General features: G+C 46.6%; 1 pseudogene; it reads right to left on the minus strand.

Annotated features, from left to right (window-relative positions):
• Positions 1 to 16,227: 16,227 nt before the first annotated feature.
• LOC130829069 (syntenin-1-like) lies at positions 16,228 to 17,004 on the minus strand (annotated as a pseudogene).
• Between the last annotated feature and the right edge of the window lie 1,096 nt (positions 17,005 to 18,100).

An 18,100-nucleotide genomic window follows, 5' to 3' on the forward strand; every position in this document is an offset into this window, starting at 1 on the left:
GATGGAGAAGGGAGACCAAGGATGTGAGATAGGAAGAGGGAGGAAGAAGCCAGGATCACGTTGATTCGTGTGCGACTGGATGTGGGGTAGAGAAGCGGTCAGAGGTGGTTAGAGATGATCTGTCTCTTCTCTCCATCCCATGACCACTGCCTTAGTTCAGGCTCCCAATGTTCCTACAACCCCCAAATGGTCTCCTCACCCTCAAGCTTCCCTCCTAGAACCCAGTCTCCATGTTGTGTCCAGAGAGGTTATTAAAACGCATGTCTCTGTGGGATGTTCTCATGTGTGAAGCCACACTGGCACCCATGAGTTCAGGGAAAATCCAGACTCCCCATCTAGGTCTTAAAGGCTCTTCAGAGCCGCAGGCTGCCTGTGTCTCCAGCCTCAGCTCTCCAGGGCCTTGCCTTGGTACGGTGTGCACTAGCTTGTCCTCACTCCTTCAAGCCGCAATGCCACTGAACTTGCCGTTTCCTGTACCTGAAGTCTCTATCCCCACCTTCTGTCCTTCCAGCACAGCTCAAGCACCCCTCTCCCAGACTTTGCTGCCCTCGCCCCCTCCCTCCGCCCAGGCTGGGTGAGGGCCCTCTCTCTGGGTCCCCTTGTCCTCACTGCTGTCAGATACCATCACACATACTGCAATCATTTGTTTCCTTTTCTGTAAACAACGGGTGTGAGGGCCAGACCTGTTTTTCTTTAAGCTCTATAATCCTAGTACCTGGCACAGTTTGGCCTGTTGTAGATGTTTAACAAATGTTAACGGAATGAATGAATGAAGAAATGAAAGACCACAATGCAGAAGAAAATAGTCAGTGCTTCTCTCTTATTTCACAAAGTTGACACTTAATAACAATTTTTTTTCTTGAATTTTAGGTGCTCAGGATTGGATTAATCTACTTCTCCGCTCATGAAGTACTATCACTGTTGGTCCATGCAAAACCCCTGCTATTCTTTCATTCATTTATTCATTTTATCGCCAATCCTTAGTCCTATCACGGTTCTAATTTGTTTAATGTTGAATCTTTTTAAAAAAAAAATTTATTTATGTGTGTGTGTATGTATGTATGTATTTCGGCTGTGCTGGGTCTGAACTGCAGCATGCGGGATCTGGTTCCATGACCAGGGATCAAACCTGAGCCTCCTGTATTGGATGCACGGAGTCCCACCCACTGGACCATCAGGGAAGTCCCTAATGCTGAATCTTTGAAAAATGTGTATGATTGTTTTGTGAGCATATATTTTATTTTTAAAAATTTTTTAAATAAATTTATTTATTTATTGGCTGCATTGGGTCTTCATTGCTGTGTGCAGGCTTTCTCTAGTTGTGGCCAGTGAGGGCTGCTCTTCGTTGTGGCGCACGGGCTTCTCACTGTGGTGGCTTCTCTTGTTGTGGAGCATGGGCTCTAGGCATGGGCTTCAGTAGTTTTGGCACATGGGCTCAACAGTTGTGGCTTACAGGGTTTTGGGCACAGGCTCAGTAGCTGTGGCCCATGGGCTTAGTTGCTGCGAGGCATGTGGGATCTTCCCAGACCAGGGCTCGAACCTGTGTCCCTTGCATTGGCAGGCAGATTCTTAACCACTGCGTCACCAGGGAAGTCCCAGTAAGCATACATATTAAAATTTGTGTGACTAGTATTGTATATAGAGCTCATTACGCTTCTTGCATTTTCTATTCAGGACCAGGTTTTTAAGATCCAATCATGTTGCCATGTGTACACCTAGCCTGTTGCTTTTAACTGTGTCATTGTTCTCCTAAAAATAAACATTTAAACAGACTTTTTTGTCCCTATGATTTCTTTGTTTTGTTTTTTAATTTGATCCTCATCTCAGCAACGTGAGGAAGTCAAGACAAACATTAATATCTCCATTCAACTGAGGAGACAGCTCAGAGATTAAGTGAACTGCTGAAGTCACATTTTTGTGGCAGAACCCAAATCGTTCCCCATCCTCTAATACCTAGTTCAGTTTGTGGTCAAGGATCACCCTCCTTTCTCAGTGGGGGTGTGGCCATTACTCTAGGGATGTGGTAGATCTGAGCTTGCTCTGCTGATAAGAGGCAGGAGAATTCCAGGGCAAACCTCACTTGATGTCTTCCTCCTCCAGCATCCCTGCCTCCTCAGAGTCAGGATAGAAGGAGTGGCTGGTGATGGGAGGAGGACACTATATAAAGGCAACAGCTTTGGTGGTGTTGGAATCCACAGGACGGTGGGGGTGATTGCTAACCGTGTATAATGGACACTTACCTCTCCCTTCCTCACTTACTTCCCTGAGCCATTGTTGAGTTGCTTGTAGGAAATGGCCCCATCCCCACAAAGCCCAGTCCCCTGGAATTTACCCCATCTGCCCATGCTCATCACTGCCTCTGTCTCAGGTGCAGGTGTCCATGCTGCAAGTTCTGGTAAATGACACCTGTGCTTGTTTTTCTAAATAATAAAAATGTTAAAAGGACTATAAGTGCCAGGTGAACCCTCTGTAGAAGGTTCTCCATGAGGGAGAGTTTCAGGCCACTGCCTTTCACCCGTCCTTTCCTCATTGCTGGGAAAATACATAGTTATAATCACAACTAACTTGTGATTAATCACAAGCACACTGTTTACAAAGTGTCTATTACCTCATTTAATACACACATCTCCAACATGTGTTGTTACCACTAGCTTCTTTTCAGAGATCAGAGAATTGAGGCTCAGAGAGGTTAAATAGCTTCCCCAAGGTCACACAGCAAAAGAGTAGCACAATTGGGACTCAGATCTAAATCTTCTGATCACAGATGCTATGCCTTATCCACTACACCTATCATGGACAGATGTCCAATTTCTTCTAGGTGAATTCCAGGTTGGTACCTGAGACTCAGCATGAAGATGATATTAGAAGAAGAAATTGCTCATATCACTCCAGGGAGCACCCTAACTGGCGCAACAGTATCATCCATCATGTAGCAGCTCTGCCCTGAGCCACTGCTGGGTGTGCAACCAGCTGTCAGGTCTCCTGTCTTCAGAGTAACAAAGCCATCTCCACGTGAATCATAGGTGATTAATTAAAATGCATGCACTTCTGGGCCCCCTGGTTAATGCTTTCCCAAACCAGGCAGGGGTGAGGAGGGTGGTGAAGTTGTTGCAAGATCCAAAGAAAGCAGAGGAAGAACAAAAGAGAGACGAAAGGAATGGAAGGCAAGAAAGAAAAAAGAGGGAAGGGAAGAAGAAAGGAAGGAAGGAAGGAAGGAAGGAAGGAAGGAAGGAAGGAGGGAAGGAAGGGAGGTTTGCCTACGTTTTTCAAGGAAAATAGGGAAGCTTTATGAGTCTCTAACAAATTTACATTTTCCAGCATTTTACAAAGTGCTCTCAGGTGTGTGACCCTATGACCCTCATCAAGACCTTGAGATATTAAGTAAAATACTATCACCCAGCTTTACAAACGAGGAAGCTGAGATTCTTGGAGATTAGAGATCTTGGAGACAGCCTAGAAGAACAGGAAAGACCTTACGTTTTGATGTCCAGCAGACCTGGATTCAAATCCAGACTAGCCATGAATTATCAACATGATCTTTGTCAAATTACTTAGCATCTCTACGCTTTGGTTTCTTCTTCTGGAAAACTGAGGACAATGACAGCACCAGTCCCTTAGGGTTATTTGGAGGATTAAATATAATATCGCGTGGCATAAGAGCTCAAAAGACACTAGCTGCCTTATTTCTATTGTTTCTGTATTATTGTCATTATTTACTACTGCTGCTAGAGTATGAGGCTGTGTTATTACTGATAATGGTACACACTCAACAAATGTTAGTTTCCCGCTATAGGACCCCACGTCCTCCCTTCCCCGAGGTATCATAGCTAGACATTGTTGGAGGCAGGCTGGCCATGGCTTTGACTTCAGTACCGGTACCCTTCCACAGTAGCTTGTTGCCCATCTCTCTATTTAGCATCCTAAAAATGCAACTAGATCATACTGCACATCTTCGTGACATTAATATGCTTTCCATTTCCAAAGGGACTTCCAGATATCTTAAGATCAATTCTTCAAAATATCTAATTATCCTCTGCTGCTTGGGAAGGACCCACACATGTGCCACCTATATTATAGCCTCGTGTCATGATGATTCTTCTAATTATCCTTAAGTTTGAGTAGACAATCGATTCTGTACAAACAATAAACTAGGAAGCCTGAAAATAATGGGCAGAGTTTAATGTTGAGATTAATCTTAAAGCAACGTTAATCAACACATAATCATCTTTGTGCTACATGGTGATTAGGTGTAAATGAAAGCTATTGTGTAAATGAAAATAGTCAGTAATATTTTGTGCAATTAAACCAAGTCTTCACGTGGGCGTCTAGGGGAGAGCAGCGGTCCTGACTGTGGGTGGGTAATACAGTTAGAGCTCCCAGGGTCTCTAACTTGCCTGAGGTCATGATTGGCCGCTGGGTCCCTAAGATGCTTATTACAGTGTCCAGCAGTCACAAGCATTCAATACATGTTCACTCCTCCTCTTCCACATCTACTTCTTCTCCTTTACTTCCCTCTTCCCACCTTGATTATTGTTATTATTATTCCTTAGGCTTAACTAACATGGTCCCAGGACTGCTACCCTAGTTCCCAGTGTTTGAATGACTAATCGTGAGCTAGGGGTTTGAAAACCCTTGTTCAGACACTCAAAAAAGAAGAAAAAACTATTTTGGAAAAAAATGATCTTAGGATTCATTAGAAAATTCTAATAACCAATGATCCTCAGATAAAAAAGCAATAAATGAAGAGTCAGATTATAGTCATTTTTAATACTTCAAGTTTACTGGAATTAAAGGAACAGAATGGCAACAACGAAAAAGTGGCACTCTGTCCACGCAGGGTAATAATACAGTAAAGGTATTTGGGGAATTGCTGCCTCGCCCACCGTGGTCCCATTGACTGGTGGGATGCTTTCCCAACGTGTGTTAGTATATATCCACTTAGCTGGGATTGGATTGGATCAGGAGTGGGTACTCGACTTGGCTGAGCCAATCAAACTCTTTCTCTGAGAACCTGGCGCTGTGATTGGGCCAGTGAGTTCTGGCGTGTGGCTTGAACTAAGAACCTATGAACTCGAGAGCTGGATGATGGCTCTCAGGTAGAGAAGAGAAAAAACAGTCTACAGAGAGAGAGAGAAGAATCAAACAGAGGTACAGAGAGAAGCGGAGATGAGTGTCTATGTGATCCTAAAGTAAAAGAGCAACAGAAAATGGCTGATTAGTTTCCCGTGGGCTTTCCAGCTCCTAGTTGAGATCTGTCCTGAGACCCATATCCTCTCCCTGATCCTGGGTTCTGTGAGCTACTCTTGTATCCACATGGTCCATTTTCCTATGTGTTTAAGCTAGCCTAGCTCAAATGGCTGTTTGTTATTTGCAACCAAAAGAGCCTTGACCAAAACACATTGCTTAGTCAGCTAGGTTTCCCAACACCGTTTACCGAAGGAAGAGGGACTTGGATAATTTTGCTGAGAAATGATATTGCCCAAAATAGACACGGCTGCTTCCTTCTTTGAGGCTAATGCCAAGCCTACTTAACGTTCTTTAAATCACGTTCCTCCTCCTCCTTCCTGGGCTGGAGTCATCAGGCCGGAATGGGAATGGATGGATACAGTGGGGGTGGGGGGAGGGACAGGATACCAACAGCTGTACTGGAGACTCTCTGTCCTGTGTGAGGTTGTGTTCTCGGAAGAGCAGCAACTGCCCAGGACTCATCATCCAGAGCTCAGAGTTTCCCTCATCAGACCCTGCTCCCTGCAGACTTTTCAAGGGTCTCAAGGAACCTGCTGCCACAGTTCTAGCTGTTGGACCTGGCCACCCCTCCACCACCACCCCACCTCCCCGCAATGGATCTGGAGTTCAGAACAGCTTTCCAAGGAGCTTTAAATCAGCGGGCCAGCAAATACAGAGTACTAAGGGGAATGGAGAAATCAATTTCTGAGAATACAAGTCCACTTCCATTTATTGCAAATAGATGCAATGCATCTGAGAAGAGCACCAAATGTGGACAATTTTTTTTGAAAGTGCTTCGTTTTCTTTGTCCCCTGTGGCAGAAAAACTCATTTTCCCAAGCAGTTTGGAGTGGTGAGAGATGCAGAATGACTGGCAAGGGGCTCCAAATGTGTTCTCTGTGTTGGAAGCAATTAAAAATCCAGAAAGTATTTACATACGTGAGGTTAGTTAGAACAGCAATGTCCCAAGTTTGGGGCAGGTCAAGCCTGTGTGTGGAGGATGAGCCTGTCTCACTGAACAGAGGCTTCCTCTAGAGAAAAACATTGAGGTCAGCTTTCTGAGGTTCATCCAAGCACACTGTGTGATGGATTTCTGAATGTGAAATCCTGGTACCACAAGAGAATATTCGAGAAGATGAGAAATTCTAGAAGAAAAATTTCTCTGGTCATCCAACCAGCAAGCATTTGGCGGATACCTGCTTGTGTAACCCAGCAGGATCTTATGAGGCTCTCCCTGGACAGACCCCTCCCCCATATCCTCTGCTTAACTCCTCTGAAGTACCTACATAATAGTATCTGATGCACATTTCCTGAGTTGTTTTACAGATGCTAAAACCTCCACCAAGTGGAAGAAATTAACTGCTTGATGTCCATGAGCACACAGTCCTCAGGCCTACTGAAACCCTAAGGACTGACAACGTTAACCTCTGTGACTCTGCCGCGTTATCTCTCCATCAACCAATCAGGGAACTGTGCATGAGCTGATCACATACCCTGGCACACTCTTCCCTCACCTGGCCTTTAAAAATGTTTTGCTGGGATTTCCTTGGTGGCGCCGTGGTTAAGAATCTGCCTGCTAATGCAGGGAACACAGGTTCGATCCCTGGTCCAGGAAGATCCCACATGCCACCTGTGCCCGTGTGCCACAACTACTGAGCCTGTGCTGTAGAGCCTGAGAGCCATAACGACTGAAGCTCACGCGCCTAGAGCCCGTGCTTCGCAACAAGAGAAGCCACCGCAACAAGTGTGTGCACCACAACAAAGAGTAGCCCCTGCTCTCTACAACTAGAGAAAGCCCACACGCAGCACGATGACCCAACACAGCCAAATAAATAAATAAATCTTAACAAAAAATGTTTTGCTGAAACCCTTCAGGGAGTTTGGTATTTTAGAGCAGGAGCACACTGTCCTCCTTGTATTTGTGCCTTTATAGTAAATGCTGCACATCCCTTCCCCACAGCCAGGTGTCAGTAGATGGGCTTTACTGCGTGCAGGTGAGCAGAGGCAAGTTTGCTTCGGTAACACTTGGGCCACAAAACTAAATGGGGAGCAGCAAAAGATACAAGAGAGTCATCAAAAGCACAGACCCCACTTTGAGAATCTTAGTGTTTCATTCATGCGTTCATGGAGCATGTACGCAGCGCCTGCTACGTGCCAGACACACCTAGGTGAAGGAATAAGACGGTGAACCCGAGTAGATGAGGCCCCTGCTCCCGCGGAGTTTAGATTCTAATGGAGAGAGATGATCAACAAGCAAGAAAGTTACTGAAAAAAATTATATATGCTAATTTTCAGAAATAAAAGGGTAAAGAAAACAGGGTAATGGGATGAAGGGGGGTGGGACAAAGAGACAATTTTAAATATGGTGGTCAGGGAGGTTTCTGGGCCTGAATACAAGAAGGACGCAAGCAGTCAGCTGAAGCCTGGGGAGAACATTGCAGGCGAAGAAATCAACAGAGCCAAGGAGTATTTGAGGACCGCAAAAACGGGCGGCACAGCCTGAGAGTGGTGGTGGATGTGGCTGCAGAGGGGCCAAAGGCGGGATCATCTGAGCCTTGCAGACCACAGAAAGAGTTGGATTTTATTCTAGGTGGACTGAGAAGCCTTTGGAGGGTTTTCATCAGAAGAGTAATATGAGCCGATTCGTTTTAAAGTGTGGAAGGCCATTTTGTGGACAGTGGACTCCAGGAGAGCAGGCGTGGGAGCTACTAGTAGGGAGACTCGTTAGGCCAGGGCAGTGAACTCAGAGGGGGGATATTGGTGGTTAGGACTGGGATGGTGGCCGTGGGGACATTGAGACGAGAGGGGACAGGACCTGCTGGAGATTCCTTTACTGGGGATGAGTGGAAGAACCGAGGATGACTCAGGATTTAGGCCTCAGCACAGAGCCCCCACCAAGACTGGGAAAGAGTGGGAAGGAGATGTGTTAGTGGGACATTGAAGGAGAAGTTTGGAGGGGAAGATCATGAGTCCTACTTTGGACATGTTAAACTTAAGGTGCCTTATTATACAGCTTGGTTGGACAAACATACACAGGGAAAACAACTCAAGTAGTATAGAAACTTGGTATCCATGGGAGGCCTCGGATATATAAAATCACCTTAACACTTAAGATCCTACAACAAAGGACGCTCAAAACTCCAAACTCACTATTTACCTAATGATTGTGGCTGTGTACTTAACTCCTAAAACCTTATATTCCCTACCTGTAAAACATGGATAAAAATAGCATCAACTTCACAAAGTTGTGAAGATTAAAAGAGATTCTGCACACAGAGTACTTAGCACAGCTCTTTGTGCATGGTAAGCATTCAATAGATAGTTGCTATTGGTAATTGTATTAGTTTCCTAGGGCTGTCAAAACAAAGTACCACCAACTGGATGGCTTCAAGCAATAGAAATTTATTGTCTCACAGTTCTGGAGGCTAGAAGTCTGAAATCAAGGTATCATCAGGGCTACACTCCCTCTGAAACCTGTAGGGGAGCGTCGTTCCTTGCCTCTTCTAGCTTCTGGTGTTTGCTGGCGATCCTTGGCCGGTAGATGCGTTACTTCAGTCTCTTCCTCTGTTATCACTGGCTGTCTTCTTCCTGCGTGTCTCTGTGTCTCCATATGGTCTTCCCTCTGTGCGTCTCTCTCCCCTCTTCTTATAAGGACACCAGGCATTGGACTAAGGGCTCACCCTTCTTCAATACAATTTCATTTTAACTAATTACATCTGCAAGGACCTTACTTTCAAGTAAGGTTACATTCTGAGGTTCTTGGGGTTGGGGAGAGGGACATGTTTCAGCCTCTAACAGTAGTCTTCATAATACCACTGATAAGTCATTTCCTTATCTTGGTAGAGGGTCCTGCCAAACAGAAAAACTCACACCCATTTCTTTCAATTCATGAAATAGTCTTGTCTCTAACAAAGAATTTGGTGGTGTGTGATCGGCATTTTAAAGAGAGAATTGCGATGACCTATTTGTACTTAGAATCATGGCATTTCTGGAGTTTGAAGTGACCAGGAATAACTTAGCCCAACTCCTTCATTTAGTGATTGAGGAAACGGAAGCCTAGCAATGTGATGTGATTTGGCAGAGCGTACATATCTGGACAGCAGCCAAGCCAACTCTAGGAAGCTTGTTTTCTCCCTTCTAAGATAACGTTTCTCTCATTATACTTATTTGATCCTGCAGTCAGATAGCAATTGAATTTCACTGCCTTCGCCCCTTCCTAATCAAGTCTCCCTCTCCAACCATCCACCTACCTAAAGTCCAAACCTCTCTCTGAGGGGAAACATCACACAAGAAGCTCCAGGAATCAGAAGAGGAAAAAGATACCTCCTTCCTTTCCCGGCTGGGTTCAGAACACTTATTTTTCACTCCCTATTTGACTCTGGGGCAGGTAAGCAGCCCCTGAGAAGTTGTAAAATATAAAACTCTAAACACATGTAATAGGTTATTATGACTTCATCTACAGTTCCTGCAACTTGGGAATGATGTTATTTCAAGCAACTTGGTCTTTAAAAAGCAATTCCAGTGTAACAAAACAATTGGAGGTAGAATTTTTACCTTTAGAGTAAACTGATGGCTTAAATGCCATGAGTTAGGCTGCTTTCAGCTGCAAGTAACATGATAGCTGAATAAAAGTGGCTGAAGCAGTAAGGGATTCATCTCACATAATGAGACCATCAGAGAGAGGCAATTCAGGGTGGCTTAACTTGGTAGTTCAGCAAGGTTGGGGGGCTTGACGTGGCTTCTCCAGGATCCTGCTGGCTTTGTCCTCTGCTCACAAGCTGGCTGCCAGAGCTTCAAGTCTAACTGTATTAATCATGCTCTTCTGTTTTCTGTATTTTTGATACGTTGACCTCTTGGACTCTTGCTGACCCCAGAGAAACTGCCCCTCCCAGGGCTGGCTAATTTCCTAGAGAAAGTAAACTGCTAGCCTTCTTTCAGATGCAAACAAACCAATCCCGATCCCATACCTCATAGCTTCATTTATCAGGCTCTCACAGGGCTCTCACCTTCTGACCACCTGCCCTAACCATCCCAGGGCCAGGTACCAGGCACCAGGCAAATAGGAACATCCCCAATGCCCCAGAGCCAGAAATGATTCACCTAGCCAATCCTAAGCCTGCTTACCCTGCCTCACCTGTTCTGCCTGTAGTCATTGCAATAAATGCTCTTGCCCACAGGTTCCCCAGCTCCTTCTCCCTTCAGATTTGCCCCAGTGCTTCACTCTGTGTTCTGCCCTGCCCCCTCGTCTCCTGCCCCCTGCCCTGGTGTGGTGTGGCATGCGCCCTCCTCTTGGAAGCTGTAATTCTCCTTTGAATGGCAATTGACTCCTGATCTATTGGCCTCATCATACCTGAAAAATAACAAAACCCACATTTTAAAAACAATAATAGCCTCACATGATGAGTTCAAAACATGAAGGGGCTGGAGAAGGAACACCTTCCTTGAGTACCCGGGGAGGGTGAGTATCAGAACCAAACGTGAGATCTGATGAGAGGCAGTGGGGGAACGCTGGCTGTTGGGTAGGCCATCTACACCTTCTGTCACAAGCCCTATGAGAATACAAACAAGAGAAAAGATGAAAAATTGGGCGGAACTAATCAAGGAAGGCTTTCTGAGTGCATGAGCTTCCAGTGAAAGCTGGGAGTCCTAGAGGACTTGGCATGTGTGGTGTGGAAGTGAGCAGGCAGTAGAGGCGAAGGAGAAACAGAAAGCAGATGAGTCACACCTGGCTGTGATGGTAAACAGGGGTACTTGATGTGGGGCGAGAGGTAGCTTTGGCCACGGATGTCTGTTTGAAGCTCCTGGTCCTTCTTGACTTTAAATCACTTACCTTTGTATGGGAGAGGACAGACATCGTGTCACATGAACCAACCTGGCTGCAAGGAGCAGCTGAATCCGTCCCCCCTCAGGAGTCCTGGTTAAAGATGCTCCAAGTTGTCTGTGACAAGAAACAGCGGGTCATAAGATCTATTTCTGCCTCTTGCCTCTGACTCATGGGATGAGTCAAGGTGAATCGCTACCCATCTCTGAGTCCCTGGCCCCCATCCGTGAGCAACAGAAGACCACAGCCATGTTTCCCTCCCAGCAAGGGTGGCTGTCCCTGCAGGGGACCTGCAATGGCTCCCAGACTGCCCTCTCTGCCCTCCGCTGACTCTTTTCAGCTTTTCCGGCTCTTTCTCCCCCTGCCAGTTCCGCACTTTATTTTTCCTTTTCTTCTTTTCCAAACAGCACTGCTCCAAAACACCCAGGCACGTGTCCTGGGGAAGGCTCTGCCGGCTGCCCCTGAGCTGCAGGAGCAGCCCTGAGATTGCTTCTTCCTATTAGTGACTCTGTTTGCAGGATGAATAATGTGATCCTGAGGGCGGGCTCCTGTGGGCTGGGGCAGATTTCCAATTTGCAGTGGGTCAGCTTCCATTCCATTAGGGGGCTTTTGAACGTTAATAAGGCATTTCTCTCCAGGTGCCCTTCTCCATTCTTTACAGAGCACCAGTCCAGGGCGGGACCTTCCATTGGAATCCTACAGAGAGACTATTACTCTTTTCATTGTTTTCCTTACAAATTAGTTTCTGGATTTAATGGCTCTGGTTGCTGAGCAGACAGAAAATTGGGGGAGGGAGTGCCGATTATGGGCGCCTGGTTATTGGCAGCCTCTGGGAGTGTGGGGCTTAGGGATTTAGGTGCAAGTAACTCTTGGAGACTCGGGGGCTGGGGTGGGCCTTTTCTTCCCCTGGAAGGAATCATATTTGTTGCTGCATGTTCAGGAAATGTATAGATCGTAGCATTGTAATACAATAGATGGAGAGCAAGGATCTCAGCGGGCTGGGGGTGGAGTGGGGGGAAGGGGTATGCAGCTCAGCTGTAGAAGGATTTGGAGTGAGACTCAGAATGAAGACTGGGCATTACCCCAAGACTGTCTTATGAATGCCACGGACATGAAGGAAAAAAATCCAGGGATGCCCCGTGCCAGGGATGTGGGAACAAGCATGCACAAGGTGGTGGACAGGAACAAAGCTGAGAATCACAGTTCTAGGAGGACACGAATGGGATGGAGTGAGTGCCTCGGGGGGTCACAGGGTCTGTGAGAAAGCTGGCTGGAACTGGTAACCTGGGTGACTCATCTCTGGGTTTTGGATGTGTTAGTCATCTTGGTAGGGAGCTGGGATCAAGAGATGCTCTCCAGGCTGGCAACTGTGCTGCGTGGGAGTTCCCAGAGGGGACTGGGGCTCCAAAGTAGGAGGATGGAAGTGGACAGTGGGATAAGCAGAAAGCAAAACAGCTATTAAAAGAGAAATTTGGGGATCGGAGAAATTATAGTGAGGAGACGGTACAGGCAAAAGCCTGTTCAGTTAACAGATGCTTTGTAATAAAAACCATGCCAGGAAGTGGGTGAATGATCTTTAGCACAATAAGGCCGGGGTAATTACACTTCCCAAAAAGTAAGGTCAAAGCTGTGTGAATGGGAAGAATATGCTGTAGCATGGGGTGTTTGCTTTTAGGTCATTCAGGGAAAAGCAGACTGTAGCATTGCGTGTGGAGAGAAGTGGACATGGAATTAAAGTACCCATCTACTGCTCAGCAGTCCTCCTCTAACACACACAGAAGTGCGGGCGTGGTTCTCAGCGGACCAGCAGAACCCCGGAAGAGGAAGACCTTGCTGCCATTCTCGTAAAAGAATGGAAGGCCAGGAAGAAAACGGGCTGAGTCCATCATCTTAGGAGAGGAGAAGACTATCCCCCCAGAGGAAAGGCTTAAAAAGGGAGGGCAGCGAGGGGGGAAGCAGAGGGACAAGGGAGAGAGTTAGAGAAGGAGGTATGTTCCACGGGGCCTTGCCCCTCTTGTGTGCAGATAATAGTCGTGCTCATTTAGGTGAGGGTCTAAGCTGTTCTAAGCTCTTACATACATGGTTTCCCTTAACCCACACAACCATCCTAAGAGAAGCCACTATCTCTGTTTTGTTGAGAACTCAAAGGATGAAACAGCTCGTGTGACTTGCCTAGGGTCATTCCACCAGTGAGTGGTGGGAGTGAGTCTGGACCTCAGCTATCAAACCCTGCACTGAACCAGTACAAGGAGACCGAAGCAAAATGGCCACAACCCCAGTGCTTGGGGTCTTTCCAGCCTTGGATGCCTTTGATAAAGAACCGCTTCAACTGCCATCAGAAATATGACTCTGCAGCCTGGCAAAGACTGGCCAGGAAAGCAAGAGTCGTTACTCAGTGGTCATCTGTTACCCCGGATGACAGCTTTGATTACCCAGGCAGAGAGGATGAGCAGATGGCAGGTAATTCCCCTTCACCTGGAGATTTGTAGGGACCTGTTGCATGAGTTGCAGGGCCGGACCTAAGCCTGTGATGGTGATGCCAGTCTGCCACATCACATGGTGGCTAACGGGACAGCTGTGACAGTGGCCCTGGGGAGCAGAGGTCACAAGAGAGCTAAGCTCATTTTAGCACCCATCTGTCTACTAAGTCAGCCCTCTGCAGGCAGCTGCGTGTGGCAGAAACAGGCCAGGGCTGAGGAGGCAGGCCTTCCAGAGAGCAGAGGCACAGATGCCTGGAGGAGAGCGGTGAGGGGCCTCTGTTTGTTCATTCATTCAATCAATCAGAAATCGTCATTGAGCAAGTACTGTGAGGCAGCCACTGTGGTAGATGGTAAAGATTCAGGATTTGGTTTCTGCCTTCAAGGTTTTAACAGTACAGACAGACAAACAAAATTCAATTGAGTGTGAAAAGTGGGAGTAAGTATGCTAGCTTGGGCTGGGGAGAGGTCAGGCGTATGCTCCCGGAAAAGGTGGTATTCAAGCTGACACCTGAAAGTGGGCAGGAGTGAGGCAGGCCTGGGGTGGGGGCAGAGGCAGGGGAGGCGGACTTCCCGGGTGGAACTAACAGCACGTGTCAGGGTCCACGGGTGAGACAGAACTTGGACAACCTAGTCATTTTTGGTGGAAAGCTGATGCCAGGAGAAGTGAGCCAAAGCAATATCATGAATGGCCTTGTAGACTTTGTCAGAGTGTGGACTTGATCCTGGGGCTATGAAGAGACTTCGAAGCATCTCCAGAATGGGAGCAGGTAGATCAGATATGTGCCTAGCAAGGTCACTCTGGTGCAGGTGTGGAGGGTAGTTTGGAGGGAGACCAGTTAGGGGGCTACTGAAGTTTCCCAAGCAAGGGATGATGGTGCTGTGACCCTCAAGTCTGTGTAGGACACCCCAAAACCAGGGGAGAAATATCTGCAGGTGTGGTTTGGCCTTCTTTTCCTGGTATCCAGGGATCAGGGCACAGTCCACAATGTGGGCAGCCACAGAGTCTACAAGCAGAACAGCGCGAGGTGCCCACCGTGAGTGAGGGGATTTGGAAGAAGGTTCTGGAAGAGACCAAAATTTCCATCACATGTAGAAGAGGTGTCAAAACAGGTATTCTTGGGCTAAAGCTAAGTAGCCTAGTCTGCCATGCAACCAGACAGGAAGGGCAGGCCAAACCCCAGGATGAGAACTGACCCTCTGTGGGACCATCGAAGGGTAGGAGGGGTCTGAGAACCATGGAATTGAGGGTGTGGTGGTTTCAGGGGATCCCAGGGATAATAACCTCTCTCTTCTCTACGTGAGGATATAGTGAAAAGGTGGCCCTCTGTCAGCCAGGCAGAGAGATCTCTTTAGAAGCTGAGTCAGCTGGCACCTTGATCTTGGACTTCCTAGCTTCAAGAAGGATGAGAAATAAATTTCTAGTTTTCAAGCCACCCATTGTATGGTACTTTGTTATAAAGGCCCAAGTTCGCTAAGACAGGATGGGTGTCTGTCCTTAGTCCAATCACCCGTGGCACAGGGAAGCAGGCAGAGCTATGAAGTACCAAAGAGCCGCCGGAGTCCTCAGCAGGAGAACTCCCTCTGGAGGGGCTATGAGCTGTGGGAGGACAGATGTCAGCGGAGAGGTTTTGGATCTGACAGCTTTTGGTGCCTCGCCTCACATCCCCTTGGGCCACCTCTGATTTCAGTTGCTGCAGGGGTGGGTGGTTCTGAAACGGCACACCTTCTCGAGTGGGACTTGAACCCAGTCAAAAGTCAGATTGGGACTTGAAGCCATGGGGTGGGACTTGAACCCACGATCCCTGACTTAGGAGGGCACGCGAACCCATTGTCTTTTTTTTTTTATCCTATTTAGTACAAGAATTTTTAATTAAATATATAGTGATTCATTTCTCAGAAGGTGATACCAGTAACTTTTAGAAGAAAGAAGTTTCCATTACACAAGGACTGGAAAATCTCAATGCAACTAAGCAGCTGTGCTGTCGCTGCGTGTGCCACTACGCTGCTCTGGGCTAGCGTACATTTCAGTTTACTACAGAACTGCATTCGGGCTTTTAGAAAGGCAGCAATAGGTATATTTTGGCTTTTATTCTAGATGCTTACCATAGTTAAGGCGACAGTTCAAGCATATTAAGTGAAGGTAGTTAAAACTGTAATGATAATCAGTGCAGTCCCTTGCAGCCTACAGACACTGTATAATAGTGCTCACAGGGAATGAAACCAGTGTTACTTAATTGGTGTTTTACACACACACACACATACACAACTGAAAGGAAAAAAAAGTAATTCTAAATGTACTATGGTAACACAGTAAAAATGCAAATATACCATAGAAGTAAAGTGATATGAACAGCACTACTTGATACCCAAGATGAAGGTGATTGGTTCTAACAGAAAGCTGAGCCTGTATCAGTCATCCTCATCACACAGCTTGTAAAAGCATCGGATTTCCAGTAAAGAAACTCGTCTATGAGGGTAAGTCTTTTCAACTGTAAAACCAGGATAAGGCTATAACTATCTTGAAGTCTGAACAAGACATCAGATCAAACAGTAAGATTCCCAGCCCGACGGTAAGACAGGAAGGTCTTTCTGCAGCATATGCTCGCTGGCTCCTAGGAAGCTCCATGTGCATAAGAGAAGGGTAAGTTGCAGAAGACGTAAACGGAAGAACTTCAGCGTAGTTTCCACGGTGCCGTGACTTCTAAACCTCAGGAATGGCATGGTCCATCAAGCTCTTCCTAATGCTTGGGGCCATCCGTTTAATAATATATTCAAAGATAAAAGCAGGCATGATTGTGATAGTAACAACATTCCCAGCTGTTGACAGTATGCCTGCGATTCGAGAGTCCTTCAGTCCAATGACATTCTGTCGGTTGACCTCACAGATGTTGTATTCTGTGTGAAGACGGTTTCTAGCTGCAGAATGGTCTTTCACTATGGATATGATTTTCGCATTTTTAAAGACAAAGCCGATGTGTCCAGTGCTGTCCTTATGCATGGTAATTGTCCGTTCAAAGGGCCTGTCACGGATGGTCATGGTTCTCTTCTCTCCGAAAGCCTGTTTGAGCACCTTGTGTGCCCGGTCCGAGTTCCAGCCGGCACAGTTCTCCCCGTTGATCTACAGCCCCTGGTCCCCGAATCACAGACCCACCAATGAGGATGGAGAATTGGCCTGGACTAGCTGAATGAATACACCATTATCTATGGATTTAAGCCTGAGCCCAATTTTTCCTTCTTGATCCTTACACAAAATGACCTCTCGAATCCCTTGCTTAATTTCTGCTCTGCGGATGCCAGCATCATTACCAGTTACAGGAGCCACCATATAGTTCATGCTGGAAGGTCTTGCTACCAACCCCTGACTTGGTGCTCCGGGGACCACAGCCATATTTACCTATATTTCTTCTTCATTTAAACTCAGGCCTATGTACTCAGAGAGCTCCGGATACAGTTTAGGATAGAGATTTCCATCTTGAGAGATGGGAGCAGAAGCTTCAGATAAAATCACTGGGTTCGAAGGGTTTGCAGAAAAGGCCGTTTGTGCCTGAATCACCTTGTCTACCTTCAGGTCTTCGGGAGATGGGTATAGAGACTTTTTTTGCAGGATTTTTCTAGGCAGCAGACACCCGCTCGCCGTCACCGTCGCCAGTCATTCCCCATTGTCTTTTAATTGAAACAGCTCACCTGGTGTCAGGACTTACTGAAGCTCGGGTCCTTTTGTCTTGGTGCAGAAAGAATTCAGTGAGAGGCAAAGCAACAGGCAGAGAGTTTATTAGCATATGACGCTTGTTAGAGATACAACATGGCTGGCAAGGGAACACAGCAGCCCGAGAACAAAGAGGGCTACATTTTTATGATCAAAGAAAAAGTGAGGAGGGGAGAAGATCACCTTCTTCCTCATCCTTGGGCAGACATCATCACTAGTTCCTCCTCTGACCCTGCATGATTTAACCAGGACTACCATGGCACTATTTAAATCATATGTGTATTAGCAAAAGGGTGGAAATATATACTAAAATATGGTGATTCATCTCAGGTTTCGGTATAATGTCCGCTTTTACCTATTTTCCTGTCTTGGCTACATGCAGAAATGCTACTCTTCAAGGACTATTAACTCCCTGACTTCATATAACAAGATTCAGACCCCATATCTACTGTCTTGCATTTTAACTTTGTGTTTGTGGCTTGAGTATGTCTGGCACTTGGATGCACCTGGCCTTCCTTCAAGGTAATGTAGATTGTTGCTAGGTTACTGGATTGTTTTCTTGAATGGTCATTAGCTTACAACAGTCTCCCAAACTCCACTAAAATTCCCTTTCTGTCCTCAATACCATAGTGGGATTTCTAAACCAACTAATTATCCTACTCTATTCCTATCAGTTCTGTGGAAGCTCAGGCTCACGGCTCAACGATGGGTTCCACCCAGGCCCGCTCTACCTGCTGCTTCCGAATATCTCCGAGGCCACAGGAGCTGCTCCACTTGGGGAGGGAAGGGTGCCTAATACACTTCGTGACAACCTCACTCAGCAGAGGGGCTGGAGCCCACGTGGATAAATGCTCTAGCCGCCTGTCTT

This window comes from Hippopotamus amphibius, chromosome 1, assembly GCF_030028045.1.
Source record: "Hippopotamus amphibius kiboko isolate mHipAmp2 chromosome 1, mHipAmp2.hap2, whole genome shotgun sequence".
Classification (NCBI taxonomy): Eukaryota; Metazoa; Chordata; class Mammalia; order Artiodactyla; family Hippopotamidae; genus Hippopotamus; species Hippopotamus amphibius.